General features: G+C 37.7%; 1 protein-coding gene across 2 annotated transcripts in view; it reads left to right on the top strand.

The window, feature by feature from the left end:
• The window catches only part of GPM6A (glycoprotein M6A), a 311,513-nt gene that overhangs the window by 63,811 nt on the left and 228,531 nt on the right, over positions 1-19,171 (top strand). Inside the window, exon 2 of one of the 2 annotated variants that reach the window (XM_046648752.1) lies at positions 6,083-6,193. The exons of the other annotated variant lie outside the window; for it this stretch is intronic. The gene's annotated coding sequence lies outside the window, so the exon portion shown is untranslated. The remainder of the gene's footprint in view (positions 1-6,082; positions 6,194-19,171) is intronic. 2 annotated transcript variants of the gene reach the window in all.

Below are 19,171 nucleotides of genomic sequence, written 5' to 3' on the forward strand. Positions count from 1 at the left end.
CCTCATCATCAAAAAAAAAAAATAAATCAACTTTACGCAGGAAAAATTTACCTATAATCACATGCGCCCATTTTAAGGGTAGAGTTCAATGACTTCTGGCAAATGTGAAGCCTGTGTAACCACCATTGGTCCCCAGAAAGATCACTTGTGCCCTTTGCTGCTTATTACGCCCTCCTTGCCCCCAGGCAATCACTGATCTGTCTTTGCCACTATAGGTTGGTTTTGTCTGCTCTAGAATTTGATATAAATCAATGTACCTTTCTGTGTTGGCCTCTTTCACTTAGCAGAAAGCTTTTGAGATTCAGAATCATTGAGATTCATTTGTTGTATGTATTAATAGTCCATTCTTTTTACATGCTGAATAGTATCCCATTGTATGGACTTATGATTTGTTTATCCCCTCACCTCCCATTTGGGGCTATTATGAAAAAAAAGAAACACTTCTCAGAACATTCTATGCAAGTCTTTGTGTGGACACATTCTTATTTTTCTTCACTAACTGCTGGGAATGTAACTGCAGGATCATATGGCAAATGTATGTTTAACTTTGTAAGAAAAGTCAAACTGTTCTCCAGAGTTGGACCGTTTTACATTCCCACCAGCAGTGCGTGAGACTTCATGTTACTCCACATCCTCACTGATCCTAGAGACTGTCAACGTTTTTATTTTAGTCATTGAGAAGGTATATATTGATATCTCATTATAGTTTTTTTTGTTTTTTGTTTGCTAAGGAAGATTAGCCCTGAGCTAACATCTGTTGCCAATTGTCCTCTTTTTTTTTTCTTGCTTGAGGAAGATTAGCCCTTAGCTAATGTCCATGCCAATCTACCTCCACTTTATATGTAAGTTGCCACCACAGCATGGCTGACAAATGGTATAGATCTGTGCCTGGGATTCAAACCCATGAACCCAGGCCACTGAAGCAGAGCACATTGAACTCAACCACTATGCCGTGAGGCTGGCCTCTTGTCATAGTTTTAATTTGCATTTCCCTGAAGATTGGAGATGTTGAGAATCTTTTCATGAGCTTATTGATCATTTGTATATATTCCTTTTGTAAGTGTCTTATCTTTTTCCCATTTTTAATGGAGTTGCTGGTTTTCCTGTGATCAGTATTTGTATGGCATATCTTTTCCAGTCTTTTACTTTTAATCCTATTTCTTTCTTTATATTTAAAGTGTACATCTTATAGAGAGCTGAGCATTGATTTTTCATATAGTCTGACAATCTACATTTTATTTGCAGTGTTTAGACCATGAATATTATTGTAATTGACAATATGAGTGGATCTAAGTTCTTCTTGTTGTTTCCTGTATGTTCCATCTATTCTTTGCTCATTATTTAACTTTTTCCTGACTTCTTTTGGGTTAATTGAGTATTTTTTACTATTCCTTTATTTTGTTTATCAACTATATTTCATTTTTAGTACTTGCTCTGGGATTCACAATATGCTCTTTAACTTATCACGATCTCCCTTCATATAATATATATATCTTCATGTATAATGTAATAACCTTAAGACAGGGTACTATTTCTACCTTCCTTTCTTTGTATTATTGTCGTCATACGTTTTACTTCTGTACATGTTGTAAGTCCAGAATACTTTGCTCTTATTTTTGTTTTAAACAATTATCAAGAAATGTTTTAAACAAATGAGAAAATGCCTTTTAGATATCCTTATATACTTTTCATTTCTGGAACTTGTCAGTGCTTTTTGTAGACCTGCGTTCTATCTAGTATCATTTTCTTTTTGCTGAAGAATTCCCTTTACTGTTTTTTTTTTGTGGCACTTCTGCTAGAAATGGATTTTCTGTTATTGTTTATATAAAAATGTCTTCATTTCACTTTTCTTCTCACAGTGTGTGTTTCCCTGGATGTAGAGTTTCAGGTTGACAGGTTTTTTACCCACCGCACTTTAAAAAGAATATTCTATCATCCTTCCGATTGTGTAGTATCTGATGAGAAGTCTGAAGATCTTATCTTTGTTCCTCTACATGTGATGTGTCTTTCCTGTTTCGTTGCTTTTAAGATTTTCTTTTTATCATTTGTTTTCAACAGCTTGATTATAATGTGTCTTGGTGTGATTTTCTGTGTGTTTATACACCTTGAGACTTGTTGAGTTGTTTGGATCCGTGCATTTAGAGGTTTTCTTCAATTTGGGGAAAAATTAGCCATTATTTATTAAAAATGTTTTTTTCTGTCTTACTCCTCTCTCTTTTCTTTCTCAGACTCCAATTACACATATATTAAACTGTCCCAGATATCACTGAGAATCTGCTGTCGTTTTGTTTTGTCTCACTATGCTTTGGTTTTTATGGTTTCCATAGCTATGTGTTCAGCTCTTCATGTCTTCCTAATAGATTGGGCTCTTAAGTCCATCCAAGGCATGTTTTTTCAGATATTATGCTCTTTATTTCTAAAAGTTCCGTTTGTGTCTTTTAAATCCTTCTGCATCTCTGTAATAGCTGTTTTAAAGTTCTTGTTTGGTAATTCCATTATCTCTGGCACTTACGATCTATGAGTTTGCGCTGTTGACTGATTTTTCTTCTTGTTTGACTTTTTTTAGCGATATTTCATTGGCTGTCCAAGGTTGTGAGTGTCGGGATTTTGTGTCTTTCGTCAAGAATGCTGATGTTTGTTTTAGCAGGAACCTAAGTTACTTGCAGACCAGCCTGATCATTCTAAGCTTGCTTTAAAATTCGTTAAGCCTTGTTTACAGTTGTCTTTACTTTAGGACTAGTTCAGCCCTAGTGCCAAGATGGGACCCTTCTAAGGCCTCTGCTGTTTCCCTTGAGCCCTCAACAAGGACTGTCTACTATGGCTGGTTGAAATTCAAAAAGCTCTCTGCTCCTTGTTCAGCATAGATCTCCCTGGCTGTTATTTTGTATAGAATCATTGTTTATAACAAGACCTCTATAGCCAGTTGCCTGGGCTCAGATCCCACCACTTGTCATGTGCTTTTGGCCAAAGTAGGTAACCTCTCTGTCTCAGTCTCTCTGGGCTGCTATAACAAAATATCCTCAATGGTAATTTACAAGCAACAGAAATTTACTTCTCCCAGTTCTGGAGGCTGGGAAGCCCAAGATCAAGGCATCAGCGTGGTTGCATTCTAGTGAAGGCCCTCCTGAGTTGTAGTCTGCTGACTTCTCACTGTATCCTCAAGACGCAGAAGGGTCTAAGGAGCTCTGTGGGGTCATGTTTATAAGGGCACTAATCCCATTCACGAGGGCTCTACACTCATGACCTGAGCCCCTCCCAAAGGCCTCACTTCCTAATGCTGTCAGCTTAGTGTTTAGGGTTTCAGCAGATGAATTTGGGGAGCACACAACCATTCAGACCATGCTTCAATTTCTTCATCTTTTGAAATGGGATACATTATGATGCCTACATCCCAGGGGATTAAATGCATTAAGACGTGTAAAGCCCTTAGAGTATGTACGGCACATTGTAAGTGCTAAGTAAGATTTGGAAACTATTATTAGAACTTAACACCCTAAAATATAGGATATTCAAAATTATTATTGTGCAGGTGTTTGTGTGCTTATGCAGTGACACACGTGTATATATTGTATGCATTGGTTATTGAAACTTCAGGTATAGAATCTGGGTCGAGAGATGGAGGGAGGTTATAGACTGCTAATTTAGGATTGCCAGATTTAGCTAATAAAAATACAATTTAAATTTCAGATAAACAACAAATAACTTTTACTATAAGTATGTCTCAAATATTGCATGGAACATAATTATAGTAGTCGTTTGTTATTTATCTAAAATTATAATTTAGCTAGGCAGCTTGTATTTTATCTGGCATCCCTGACTTCTGTCCATGAACAGAGGAAGGATGGAAGCAATCTTAACCCTCACACCAACCTAAGCTCAGGCTTCAATAATGGTTACGTTAGCCAATATTTATTCCATATTTCTCTCTGCCTCGATTTCTTCATCTGTAAAATGGGCACAATAATAGAGATTACCTAGTGGGATGGTTGTGCAGATTGAGATAGGAAAAACAAGTGCTTATAACTGGGCCTATCTTAACCTAAGTGCCTGCTAAATATTCACTAGGATGTTGATGACTGTATTAATGATTATCAAACCAAGACAGTGTGATTGCTATTACTACTCTTTGTTTTTGTGACTATTTTTTAAGTTTTTAAAATTAGACATGATTTCCTGTCTCAAGAATTTGATTGATAGTTTAGCTATGTATTGTCTAAACCTCATACGTTGTACCACCTAGTTATTTATCAGAGTATCAGTTATTTAATCACATATTGTACCAAAATTATGTAATGTTAACCGAGAAGGAAAAGTCTATGTTTAGGAAATAGTTGTGTTGCCTTCACTGTTTGGTATGTGGGAGGAATGGAATGCCCATTTTATCTGCAGGAGAAGTGCCAGGATTCTTGATAGAAGTTTTCAAATTATTCAAATAGCTTTTATTCTTAAGAATCAAAGGGATTAATACGAGGTTCAGCATTTGAGACTCAAAAGAACAAGCAAAAAAAGATTCTTTTAAAATTTAATTTAGAGTTGAATATAATTGTCTAAATTTAGCTTGTGAAGTGCATGAAATATGCTGTATAATATCCAAAATGCTCCTTAGAAGATGAGTTCGTGTTGAAACTTTTTTCAAAAATAGCAGAAGAAAGGTTTATAAAGATTTTTTTTAAAGTTTAGGCTATCTTATGCTTTCTGTTGCTGATGCTGTGGCCTTGTCTAGAAATCTACTCTTTTAAAAAGAAGGATATTTACATGGCAGTGATCTTCCTTTGAACTAAACTGGTCTGGTACTTTTGTTTTGAAGCTGCTGATCTTATTTTCAAGTAGGGGCAAAAAAGCACAAGTTTTACAAGATGTTTTTATTAACAAAAGAAGCTTGCCTCAATTGAGAGTCTGTGTTATCTCTGTGTTTCATGACTGTGACATTATTCATCTCTGAAACTCACATAGCCTGTCAAATAAAATAAAACAACTCTTGATGGTTGTTTGTGTTGAAAACAGAAAGAACTAGAGAAATGGAAGTTAAGTTTAAGTGATTTTTAGGTTTGCCTTTGCCTATAGGGAATATGTAGGTTCCTCGGGGACTAGACTAACTCTTCATTTCAAAATGCTCTTTGGCTCCAGTCGCCCCTAAACAAGTACAGGGCCATGATATATATAGAAGAGCATTTCCTTCCTACTGTTATTTGATATCTCCATTATGTGATATTATAATTCTCAGTCTGTATGTTCCTACCTCTAGGCATTTATCACGTTCTGCTTTAGAATTTGATGGTTTATATACTTCTCTCCCTTACTAAACTGGAAGAGCCAAGATGTCAGAAGTATTGTTTTATTTATATATTTACATCTATTGCACGAACAGATATGGTGGCTGACACATGCCAGAGGTTCTGTAATCGTATCTGGGAGAATTAATGAGCCGTGATAGCTGAAAGGGAAAAAAGCCAGCATGTTTACTCCCTGAATACTTCTGTACTCCAGATGTGTGGGTTTTCCTCCCACATCAGGCAATTCTGACACTATCTACCAGGAATTAGCATCAGATCCCACAGTACAGGACTCAGTCTCACCAGACTGCTCCCCCCACTTCAGACACCAGTTGCAAGTTGTGTACATGCCCCACCCAGTTAATATGTCCCGGCACAACTTTACAAATGCAGAACAGGATTATTCTACGTGTATTTTAATAAGTGGATTCATCATTGTTTAACCCACAGTCCTATCAATGGGGATATGCCTTTCAGAAAATAACCACAGAGCAGTAGGCCTCTCAGAACAACTCTGCACTTCTAAAGGACTCTAAAGGACTCCTGGCTTCTTGAAGCACAAGCTAATGAAGTTTCATCACAAGATTTAGCTTTCAAAATATTTTGACTGAGATATGTGATTTCAGGAATAGAAAGATGTTCCTTTTTGTTTATGAAAGTGTCTTAAATACAGAATAAATCACCGATGCTCTAAAATGGAAGGCTGCTGTTGTGCTCCATGTCATAGGCTGTCATCTTTAATTTTCGTGGGTATTTCTGGGAAGGCTCTTGCTTTCAAAACTTTGTTTATTTCTTTCTCTTAATCACAGCCCTGAAACTGTTGAGAGTTAATGTAAGTGTCTTTATTCCACGTGAGCCTTAGACTTGCAGCATGAGACAGCCTCATCCATGACTTCCTTCGGCATCGGCCACCTATTCAGGTCAGTGATCCCAGAAATACGCATGGTAGAAATGTGCAATAAAATGTATTTTCAGACAACCCCATCCGTGCAAATTAATCAAGGCTACAACCAATTAATAATAATTAGAGTGTTTCCGTTAGAGCTTCATTATTTTAATTTTGAGAGTGTGATATTAAATAGAAATTCCTATTATACATCAGGGTTCTTTGGTTAAATCACACTATAAAAAATATTAAAATGTGATGAATTAGAGTTAAATATGCTTATCTGTATTCTGACTCTTTTGCACATGGGAATTTAAACAGGAAAAAAAAACAACCTGATATTTTCATGGCTCCCTTTCTTGGTGTCTTGTCAGTTCTCTGCCTACCACATGCCAGCCAGGCCTGGTGCAGCACCCACTTGGCTGGTCAGTACACAGCTTCCTTCTGAAATGACTCCTCTTTTGTGCCAAGTTCTTCTGGATGAGTTTTTGTTTATTTATTTTTTCTGGTGAGGAAGATTGGCCCTGAGCTAACATCTGTTGCCAATCTTCCTCTTTTTGCTTGAGGAAGATTGTCACTGAGCTAACATCTGTGCCAATCTTCCTCTATTTTATGTGGGACACCACCACAGTGTGGCACCAGAAGTGGTGCTAGGTCCACACCTGGGATCTGAACCTAGGAACCCTGGGCCGCTGAAGTGGAGCACATGAACTTAACCACTACATCTCTGAGTCTTTAATTTTAATGTTATTTCCTGGGTAGAAGAAGTCTTAGTAGAACTGCACTTATTATGGAATCCTATATCCAGACACTCCATGTGGACAAACAAACTAAACAGAAAAAAGTGGGATAGTTTTCCCAGGTTAGGGTTTATGTCAGTAGATCAAGACTTCTCCAATAAATGTATTTTTTAAAACAATGCCTGCGAAATTGTAGCATTTCGTTCCATTTATTCCAGCCTTTTTGTCCAGAGTCATCACTGTGTTAATGAGAAAGTTTTACCATTAAAAGGCGTCTTGTGAACCTTTCTGCAATATATAGTCTTTCCAAGCCTTCAGAATTCAGAAGGAAGGATTTGCTCACTTCAGCACACTGATTTTATAAAGCAAAGTGTACATTTATGAAAAAATAAGAAACTCTTCTGTTTTCTGAATCTGTACCCTCTAGCAATGACTGCCATTTCTTGTCCTCTCTAAAAAGTGAGGATGGCAATTTCCTAAACAGGGATGACCCTCCCTCCACAAACTGGTTAACCTCAGGGAAACAAGTAGGTAGGAACAAAGTGCATTCGCATGACATGATTTATACTTTTGTTCTTAACCAGTACTCTCTTAAGTAGGGCTGTGGACAAAACATGTGGTCAGTTAATGAAGAAGCACGAGAATAAGAGTTGTAAGATCTGGATCTAGTTCAGCCATTGACTGACTGAGTCCACTTGGGCAGATCCACGAGCCTCAGTCTTCTCTTTCAAGGGTTCACGCATCTCTTCCAGCGAAATGCTGTAGACTGTCCTGAACATGCACTAGTCAACCTTGGGCTTCTGTCTGGCATGAGAGCAGAGTTCCCATAGACTGGAAACTGCATTCCTTGTCTGTATCTGAACCGTGGTCAGTGAATAGCACAATGTTTTCAGAAATGACTGGACATTTCTCAGCAAAAAGAACCATCCCCTCAAAGCCATGTTCTTCTGTCCCAATAGGTCACTTCATTTCTTGTCTTGGTCTCCAAATTTTGTCTTTTATGCACCCTATCAGTAAAAACATTTTCCATCTGTGTACCCAATAGATGTACACTTATAACGTCAATGCACGTATCATTGGACTTACATATTATGTAGTTTATGAAAATATTTTAAAAGTAAAAGTTAGAAAAACATGAGATAAAGTCAACACTATTTTAAATAATATTTCATTTACAGCATAGACACCTATTCGGTTCTACTAAAATATAATTGTAAACAGTAATATTTTTATTGCAAGCAATTTGACTAAATAAACTCCCATATATATTATATGAGTTACGACAGTGATTCAAAGGCCTGATTTTAAGTACAGTTTATTTTATTGTTTGGTTATTAAATTCAAAATTTAGTTCTCCTTCAATTGGCTCGTCTCTGTAAACCATAGTATTTTGAATTGTCAATGTTATCTCTGTATAAATGCTGAGATTCTCATATGCTCAGAGAAAACTCTACTAAGTGAAAAATACTCTTAATTCTAATATTTTCATGTTGGAAAATAATAAATATTTCAGGTCAAATATTTTCACAAATACTGTCTTTATGCCCCAATTCAGTGGAATTTTCTTGGACAAATATTTAAAATAAAATTTGTTAAATAAGTTGATTCTTTTGAATGTTTTATCAAATTTAGACACCATGTAATTTTGGGTCATTGCAATTTTGTTTTACTCTCATACAGAGTATAAAATTATCCCACAAAAAATAGGAGCTCTATTAAAAGATTTTTCTCACAAGTCAAGCTATTCTAAACACAGAGAATTTAAAAATTAGATCTGGAAGTCCATTTGCTCTCTCAGTGTTTAATTTGCTTAGTTTTTTCCTTGCTCTTGTCTATTTTTTTCTGTTGCAGCTTATTCTCAGTAATTACAATTGACCCACAACTTCAAAAGCCAACATTTTTGGCTCTCCACTTATTGAATACTTTGAAAAAAACATTCAAAGTTTAAAGATATACTTTCAAAATTTAGAGAATTTGTTTATAAATGCACACAAATGTACATGCACATACATAAATTTTGACATCTACACCTGTATTTTGATTGGTACAACATTGAAACTAGAAACTAGTTTGGATATAATTATGAATTTTAATACATCTACCAGTCCCAACCAAGTACATGTATTAGAAACATTATTTTTCTTCCAAAGCTGTACTCCAACAAAATTTGTATTCATATTATCACCATAAAAGCAAATAATTTTTTGTCAAGTTAAGCTTTTTAACTACAATTACAATAGTGTTTATTGTAATGTAAAGTGTTTCAGTTTCAATGAATGAGTTTCTAAAAGCTTAGTTTGAAATATATAAATTCGATTTTAAAATCCAAATCATTCTGGGAATTAAATTTAACTGGTTTTTATTTCTGTGCTTCTATTTGAAGTATTTCTGACACAGGATCATTTAACTGCGCAGTTTACGTGCTAAATGGAAGCAGCGTGTTGATAGCTCTGCCTATGTGCTCAAGAAAACTTGCAATAAAATAATGCACAAAACTAATCTAGAAGTCAGGTGTGCTTCCCAGAGGGATGCAAACACCCTCTTATGTAGCTTCACTTCTTAAATCTCTGTGTTCAGGTACAGGCTTCTTATGTAACTGCTAACGTGTAAAAAGTTATTCTTCCTCAGCAGACGTGTTTTCTGGTTTTCACGTGATAACGTATAGTACCATACTCAGTCAACAAACATTTTGAAAAGTTACACATTCCTCATCAACTTCTTTGAGAAATGGAAATTTGGTTCTTAATATTTTCATTAAACATGACCTTCAGAGCTAATTGATGGCAAAATGGTTCATTGCAAACCGAAAAGCTTTGCCAGAATAAATGATATAAATAAATGTAGATTTAATGATGCAACCACTGTAGCATGGGCGTTGAGACTTCCCTTGATTTGTTCCCAGCTGAAACTGCTCATTCTCTATTTCCCTCACATATTTCACAAACACCTAACCTGTAATTCCCCATGTGCCTCACTGATCTCTCTGACCGTTGGGGCTGAGAGCTCTGTTCCTCTCACAGTCTTTACCAAGGGCCGCCACACATCTGGCTGGTTCAACATGTGCCAAAGTGGCTTCATCAAATACTTTTCCCACTACCGCCTTCCTCTCTCCCCAGCCACTGGTGTCTCCTGTGCGCCATTTGGTCTTTGATCACACTGTGTGCTGTATTTTAAGGAGGATTTGGTAATATTTCACTTGGAGAGGGTCAGCAATAGAGACTTGTCTTCTTTAGGTGTAACCCTGTGTGAAAATGAGAGCTCTCTTTGCTGCACAAAATTTCTCACCTTGCTAGATATGGCTGTGCCAGAAGCAGGGAGGAGAAAGCAGTGGGCTTCAAAACCCATCTTGGCCTATTTGAGTGCAGTTGTTAGTAATGACACTTCACTTGAAAAGGAAAAAGCCAGGACCAAATCTTAAGTAGGACTACTCCAGGCAAACCTAGATGGCCCCAGGCAAATGGGGATTGTGACCCTTTTTAGTCTTCATGCTTGTCTTGTGGTATCAAGATGGCTGCTGTAGTGCCAGCCATAAAGACTTCATTCAGAAATAGCAAGGTGAGCATGGAATGGTGGAGGGAGATAGAGAACTGTCAAAAATATCTTTCTTGGAATCTTCCTCATCTCCAGCAGACTTCTGCTCACACTTCATCTGCTTATGAGGCAGGAGTCTGCCAGCTTCTCACTGTTTGATGTGTGTTACCTTCTCAGGCGTATCTTGGCCAGAACTTAGACTCTGAGTTCAGTGCTGTTCCCACTATATATTCCCATGGCTCTCTTCCTTTGGAGTAAAATGTTCTTCTAAAGAAAGAACTTTCTCAAGGTATCAATCTTTTCCCTTATATGGTATATATAAATCTTCCACGCTACAAAATATCAGTAACTATAAAGACCACCTTTGACAACACGTTTAAAATCTAATTTAGATATTACTAGAGATTCAGCATCTTTTCCACAGAAAAATATTTGTAAATCAGTGGTAATATGGATAATGACAGAGTATCGATGACCTCATACCATTATATGATACCTAGATAAATAACAAGTGTGGATTGCACTGTAATTCACCAATACTGAGATAAAGATAAAGATAAAGAGCTGAAAAGTGCACTGATTAATTTATAGGATAGTATTATTTTGGTGGACTATGATGTATTTCATTTATAACAGCTAATACAGTATCCTTTTTCATCAGTGGGAAATGAAGAAAATATAGTAAAAGAAAATTAGAGACTTCCATATTCAGTTAGATTTTATCTTAGATTGATTTAAAATTACTAGTACTTATGGATTTTACCTGAGGGTTTATAAAAATTGTATCATGCAAATATTATTGTAAACTCCAAATGAACTGATCCTTATCTGAATTCAGACTTGATTCCAGGAGAGAGGAAATGAACTGAGCTGGTTTCATATACAGATGTTAAAACTGGGCTTCCGTTTTTATTTCTCCAATATCAAATTTCTTCTTTTTGGTGTGGACTTCAGAGCAAAGGTAAGGCTGGAAGGCTTTGGGACTCTTTCCAGCTTGGCTTAACTATACAAAGATAAGGGGACTCTAGTCTGTATTTCAGGATCTTTGGGGCCTCTGAGATTATTATGGAGCTGGACCAAAATCTAGCCAGAGAATCCAAAAGGAACTTTTGGTGTAAAGATATGGGGGGAGGTAAAAATCCACTACAGTGGGCTGATTTCAGGTGCCCAAGAAGACGGTGTGGAGCACACTGCACACTTGGATGTCATCGTATTTTCCTGGAAATTCCCTAAATACTACTGTCAGTCTGGAAAGGAAAGTAACATTAATTGAATGTCTGCTATGTGTTAGATATTTCACAAACATTGTCTCATGTAGGGGCTGGCCCCGTGGCCGAGTGGTTAAGTCTGTGCGCTCTGCTGCAGGTGGCCCAGTGTTTCGTTGGTTGGAATCCTGGGCACGGACATGGCACTGCTCATCAAACCACGCTGAGGCAGCGTCCCACATCCTATAACTAGAAGGACCCACAATGAAGAATATACAACTATGTACTGGGGGGCTTTGGGGAGAAAAAGGAAAAAATAAAATCTTTAAAAAAAAATAAAAAAAAAAAACATTGTCTCATGTAATCTTCACATTAACCATGGAAGATATGTATTTTACATTTTACATATTTCCCCCACATTTATATGTCATTCACATTTTAGGATGGAGAGTGGGATTTGAGCTCAGCTCTCTTGGCCTTTAAGGCTTGTCTTCAGTTACTACACAAACTGGATCCTTCACTGTTCACTTCAGAAGCCAGTTTCCTCCTCGTTCCCCTTCTGGGCTCTTAGATTATTTCTGGAGAGAAGTCAAGCGCTGGGGAAGGAGAGCCAACCTGGATAGACCTCCCTTACCAGCTTCATGCCAGCCTCTATAATTTGGGTTCTCATTTTTGCTGGCTATTTTGAGAAATATGGGACACTCCAATAAGTAAATGCAAAATCCCACTCCAAAAACAAAGCAAAACAAAAGGTAAGAAACCTAGCGTAGTGAACAATGTGGTAGATCACGGTTGGAATTTGATTACTTCCTGTAATGTGGAACCCATCCCCTTCTATTCTGCCATGAGAAAGTGGGTTTCCAAAAGGCGTTAAGCTCACCGCAGACACAAAATTAGGGCCACATTCTACCTTTCTTAGGGGTTCCTTGAAACTTTAGTTATTTTATCATATTTAACAGGTTATGGAATATTTAATCTTCCTTATATCCCATTTTTTCATTGGGAACAATGGTCTTTGACTTTTTGGTGGGATAGGACATGGATTTCCTTGGAGAATCTTATTGAAATATTGAAATTCTCCTCTCCATGTATGAACAAAAATTTTTTTTCAACCTTAGTCAGTTCTCAGGTTTCAGAGGGCATCCACAAACCCATGGAACTCAGATTCAAGTCTCTGTTACATTGCCTGACTAATTAACCAAATGAGTTTATAATCTATTTGGACGTGCCTTTCTTTTTTCTTTTAAAGGAAGGAAATTAGTCATGGTGGTGTATTCTAAGTGTTGTTTTTAAAGGTTTTCATTTAACTGTGTTTATTGATATAGAGTCCACATAGTCTCGATTAAACCTGTGCCTGCAGATCTTAGATGATTTGCTGTTTGTGTTTAATCTCACAGTTTTTTCTAATACCTGGTTTTGCTATCTCATTGCATTTGCAAGTAATTTCCTTATCTTTTACAACTCTGCTTTAGCCATATTACAGCATCATTTTCTCATAAACCAACTAGTGAATCTCAACTAGGAAAGAGGCACTCATTTCAGAATTACCAATAATTGCCAATTTGTCCCTGCACTATATTACTGGCTTCACCCAAGACACTCAGGTGGCCCTGCAGAAGGACCTTCCTCAGGATGTTGATGGATAGTGATGATTTTTTATATAGTATCTGTGAAATATTTTTAGATATTCTTGTGATAAACTATCAAAGCTTTTTTGTTATAGAAGTGGACAGAAATAATATTGTAATGTCATGCAGCTTAATATGATATTTTAATTAAGCATGAATCAGTGTGAGAAACTACCGAAGGGACGCTTATTTGACAAAGCCAATTGTTAAAGCGTAAAAAGTACTTACTAGGTTGATTCATCTTACATCCACTTTATGCAAATAATATGTTTTGAAGCTCATCATTGCAATAGCTACACCCAAGACCCTAATACCAAAACCCAGACATCTTTGTGGAAACTCCTTTTCTCAACTTTTCATATCTTGATTCTTTGCCTTTGGAACGAATGCCTTTTGTAAAACTTTTCTTCTGTGCATTTTAGCAACAACTTATGACAACAAAACCATCCTAATGCCTCCTCCTGGCAATCATTACTCTTTCTATTGTGATAGTAATTTAAAGTAATTTATTCTGCCTAACTAAGGACCACCGTTTAACTACCCTTATCTAATACAAGATTGCCTTTTTGAATGCTCCTCAACTGAAGAAGAAGTGCACGTTGAGTTTACCAGAAGCAAAGCCAAATGTTGGCTTCTAAACTAGAGTCAATTTGGGATTGAGTGATTTGATATACCCACTGCAATGTAGGCTGGGAAATGTATTCTTTTAGCAGTGCGCCCAATTCTAAATGGGGCTTCTCTTAATTTGAGAGAAAAGGAGAGAATGTATGTTTGGTAGGCAATTAGCAGTCATGGACTCATCTATTGACTACATCTTTTTATCAAAGATTAAAACTTTGGTCTAATTCCTCTTTATTCCCCCTTGCATCCTGTTAAGTAGGAGCTGCTGGAAAGTCTTAAGCACACTTCACTGATTCCTCTAATGAAGGATGAGTTTTGTCCATGATTGGAAAATAAAAAGACCTGTTGTTTTTAAGTTAGAAATGTTTGGGTGCAAGTGTCAATTGTTAAGCAAGCTTATTCTGACCCATCAATCTTTTTTTGGTCTGTGAAACTCACTCTATTACAAAGGTGAGACACTGGATTTAAGGAGGTGATGCTGGACTGAAGCCCACTTCGATGTCATAAATAAGTTTTATGATACACATAATTTTTAGAAGTTCCTCAACAGAAAGTCATTACATTTAATTAGACTGCCAGAGACCTCGTTCTTACAAGACAGATCACTCAAAGGGTTGGATTTTTTTAATAAGTGGTGGGCAACAGTCCTAAGCAGATATTTTAATTAACTGTACAGTTATTTTTAGATGTACTGAAATTACACCCCATCATTTCCTAACTATAAAAGATAATCTTTCCACCTTCCCCAGTTTTAGATCAGTTTGTTTGTTTGCTCAATTTTCTTTCAAAATATGAGGCTATAAAATCAACAAATATGAAAAAGGTCTTTGTCTTTATTATTCAAAGATATTTCATGAAATAAGACAGATACTGTAAACAGGCAGCTCAGAAAAGAATGGGCATAAATGTGAAAATAATTCTTTCTCATTAACATTCAAAGACATACAAGATATAAAAGAGTGATGTGCTCTAGCTGAAGTTGCTAATAATTAAAAAATATATATTTCTGTATATTTCAGATATTGCACTATAAACATATTCTTTGAAAAAAATGCAGAAACATCGTATGCACTTTTCTCAGTAAACTCCAGGAAACTAAGTTAAGAAACTTTCGATCAAAAATCTTATGTTAAGAAAATGCTGTCTTTAGCTACAAGCATTCTTGCTAAGCTTTCTTCCCTATGGAGACGGGAAATAACCATTTTAGACATTTTCCGGAATTTATTTCTCTGACACCAGCCTATATGGAGTGATTCGATTTATTGCTAAAGCAGTTATTTCAGCTAATGTTTAAAAAGAGATGACTGCTTTAAGTTGCATTAAAAAGAGAACCAGGAAAAAAGGATCCGATTATTTAAAAATTATAATAATAGTATATAATTCCTTACAAATTACTCACTTATAAGGCAGCTTAACTTCGTTGTTTCTCTGTATTGTTTTCTTTAGAAAGCCTTCCTCACCTTGGGTTGAAACTTCTTGAACCATTTGGTATTATTTTTCCATTGCCTTTTTTTCTGTGGTTTTTGTACCAACTCATTTCTCTCGCATACTAGATTTCACAGTTTTTAGGATGTTGATCCCAAATTATTGTATGATCTTTTTCCCCTTCCCCTGTTTTATAAATTTTGTATCAAGGAGGATGAATGAAAAAGAAATCATCTGTTCTGTGGATTTTTAATGGCCCCACTATGATAACATAGATGGACAGATAAAATTTAGTCAGCCTCTTTTGGACTTCTTTGTTCTTTTTTGTTTTTGTTTTTGTGAGGAAGATTGTCCTTGAGCTAACATTTGTGCCAGTCTTCCTCTTTTTGCTTGGGGAAGATTGTCCCTGAGATAACATCTCTGCCAGTCCTCCTCTATTTTGTGTGGGAGGCGGTCTCAGCATGGCTTGATGAGCAGTGCTAGATGCACGCTGGGGATCCAAACCTGAGAACCCCAGGCCGCCGAAGCGGAGCATGTGAACTTAACCACTATGCCACAGGGCTGGCCCCCTGGACTTCTTTGTTCTCGATGGAATTATATGCTACCTTTCTTGGTAGGAATTCCTTGGCTATCTCATGCCCTTATATTTCATTGTTTTGCTTATTCATTGCTAATATTTCATGTCTTACAACATGCCGTCCACACTAGCCTCTAGCAGGGCCCTACAATGCAGCGAGAGACAGTTTTAAGTGGAGACGGTGGCTTTGTTAGGGGAGGTTAAAAAGAGGAGGATATGTTAACTTTTAGGACCCCTAAAGAAAAAAGTGATTGTGTGGAGGATGGACTGTAAGAGTCTGTCTGTGATCTATTCTCTTGCTTTACCAGGGAGATGCCTCTCTCTGCCTGCCAACCCCCTGCCGGGGAGTGGGGCTGGGAGGGAGGGCCAGGGGGATGGGAGGGGGGCAGGGAAAGGAAGGAGGTGGGGGTGGGGCAGATTGTCAAGTGATCCCATCTAATTTCCCTGTTGAATGGACTCCTTTAGAATAATTATTTTTGCCAGGAGAAACAGACTTTATCTCTTCACCAGGAATGCTTTTGGCAGGATTTCCTTGGCCAAAGGATGGCTTATAGTAAACCCTGGTTTATGAGGCAGGAGAATGCCCCTCAACCACAAAACACTTTGGGGGTATAAAATGAAGATGTTTCATTAATTAAAAACTCTTCTATGTGAGTGATAACCAGTAAAACCTCTCCTGCACTCATCTGTCATTCTGGGCTAGAGAAACTGTATCCAGTGTAGGAAAGCCTGAGAGTTACGTGGGGGGAGTTACATACAGTTTCTTTGTCTGAACCCCTTGATGGTTCTTATCCTTGAAATTATTGGGAAAACTTGATACTGTGTAAGAACTCTGATTTATGGCATCTGAGTTGACAGTTTGAAGCTGTCAGTTAGCACAGATTAGTACGTTTCCCCCCATGACGTGACGCCTCTCAGGCCAGCCTCCCAGGTTACTTCCTCTCCCAGGGCTGTCCCTGGTGTGATACAGCATGAGGAAAATCAAATAAAATACAAAAAGTGATGCTCAAGGACCCTCATTAATATGATCTACAGTTAACAGTTCCTTCTACAAGATCTCATAACTTTCCTCTGAAATAGTAGGCAGAGAAAAAAGACAACATTCTAAACAATTTAAAAGAAGAACTTAAAATTTTGCCCGAATATGGGGTAATTTTGATTTACCTCCAAAGCTGGTGGAATTAGCCTGTATATGTTATATCCTTGGAGCCGTCCTTGCACTGTCTGTTCCATGGCTAAGAGAGTCAGGAAATGAACTCAACAAAATATTAGGCTTCTGTAGCTGTGCAGCAGCCAGCCCCTGGGGTCTGAGGGTTAAGATTTGGTGCTCTCACCGCCATGGCCTGGGTTAGTTTTCTGGTCAGGGAACCCCAAGACCCGCCTGTCGGTTGTCATACTGAAGCGGCTGCATGTTGCTATGATGCTGCAAGCTCTGCCACCGGGATTTCAAATGCCATCAAGGTCACCCAGGGTGGATAGGGTTCAGCCGAGCTTCCAGACTAAGACAGACTAGGAAGAAGGACCTGGCCACCCATTTCCAGAAAATTGGCCCGGAAAACCCTATGAATCTCAGCAGAGCATTGTTTGATAGAGTGCCGGGAAGGGAGTGCGGGAAGGGGAGAAGATAACGCAGAAAGAGATGGGGCAAAAAGACCTAGCAGGGCTCTGCTCTGCTTACACAAGGTTGCTAGGAGTCAGAATCAACCACTAACACAGCGAACAAATAGGGAGGAAGTGGTGTGGGAAGGGGTGGTAGGTGTGCTTTCTACAGAGCGCAGGGCATTTTCAAGGGCGTTTTGCACGCATCTGTTTTACATGATCAGACCATCAGAGAACCTGGCTGTGGGCGTAGGAGAATAGCACATCTCAGCCCAGTAGCAACAGGCTGTGGACAACCTGAGAGATTACTCTGAGCACCCCACGTCCGCCTTTCTTCAGCCTTAGAGCTGAGAAGGGATGAATGGATGACCTAGCGCGCATCTGCATGCAAGTGGCTGAATGGAATCCTCAGTTCTACCTGTTGATAAACGTAAGGTCCCTGTGGCTTCATTCTCATTTTGAGATGTGCAAATAAACAGCAAAGCAAAACAATAAAAAATAAACAAAATCATGGAATAACTGGCACAAATAACAAGAGCAACACAGAAAGACTACCAACTTGCCCAGACAACGGTCTCTATTTCCTTTCCAACGTTGTCTCTTCTTCATCTCACATCCTGGACATTGGCAGGGTAGGAGATGAAAAATAACATTGTTGTACTGATTTATGTTTATCTAATTATGAGTAAGACCGGCCCCTTTTACTTTTGTTGTCCATTTGTATTACTTCATCTGTAAAATACCTGTTTCTTTGAGAATTTTTCTCTATGGCTGTTGGTCTTTTTCTTGTTGATTTCTATGCACTCATTTTTAATTAAAGAAGAAGAACCTTGTCTCTGATAAACATATTACAAATATTTTTTCACAGTTTATCATTTGCCTATTGGATTCAGGCAGACATTTTAAATTGTAATATGATTACATTTGTCCTTGTTTTACTTTTTCTTTACAGCATTTGGTTTTCATATCTTGCATTGAAATCTTTCTTCACTCAATACTATTATGATTTTATTTTTTATATTTATCTTTCTCTTTGGGAAAGAAATAAGCGTCAAAAAAACTTTTAGGAGGTTACTTTGGCACTATCTTTCAACATTTAAAATAAATATTAATTAAAACTTATTCAAAAATATTTATTGGGTGTGCACATCATGCCAGCCACTTTTCTAGGTTGTTAGGGTGTATCCCTTGGAGTGTATCTCATGGAATTTATGAATCATAATTTAGGAATTTAGGAATCATAAATGAGGGGAGAGGGTAGGTAGAATTATACTTTACCAATAAATGATTTTTATACCATGTTACAAGGCGAGAGGGTACGGTGGTGAGAGGAAGAAGAGGAGAGGAAGCTGGACCAAGAGTGCTCTGCTATTGGGGAGACGTTTGCAACCATAAATAGAGTGGTCAGAGCAGCCTCATTGAGAAGGCGACCTTTAAGCAAAGACTTGGAGGAAATGAGGGAATGGGCCTTGGGGAAGAGCGTCCAGCAAATACAATAGCCAGTGCAGCGCTCCTGAGGAGCATGCCTGGCCTGTTCTAGAAGCAGCAAGGAGGCTGGTGTGGCTGGAGTGGAGTGAATGAGAGGATGAGGTGGGAGATGGGGCTGGCGAAGTAAGGGAATAGGATCACGGAGAGCACTGAAGGCTGTTGTAAGGACTTTGACTTTTATTCTAAGTGAAATGGGAG

This window comes from Equus quagga, chromosome 22 (genome assembly GCF_021613505.1).
Source record: "Equus quagga isolate Etosha38 chromosome 22, UCLA_HA_Equagga_1.0, whole genome shotgun sequence".
Classification (NCBI taxonomy): Eukaryota; Metazoa; Chordata; class Mammalia; order Perissodactyla; family Equidae; genus Equus; species Equus quagga.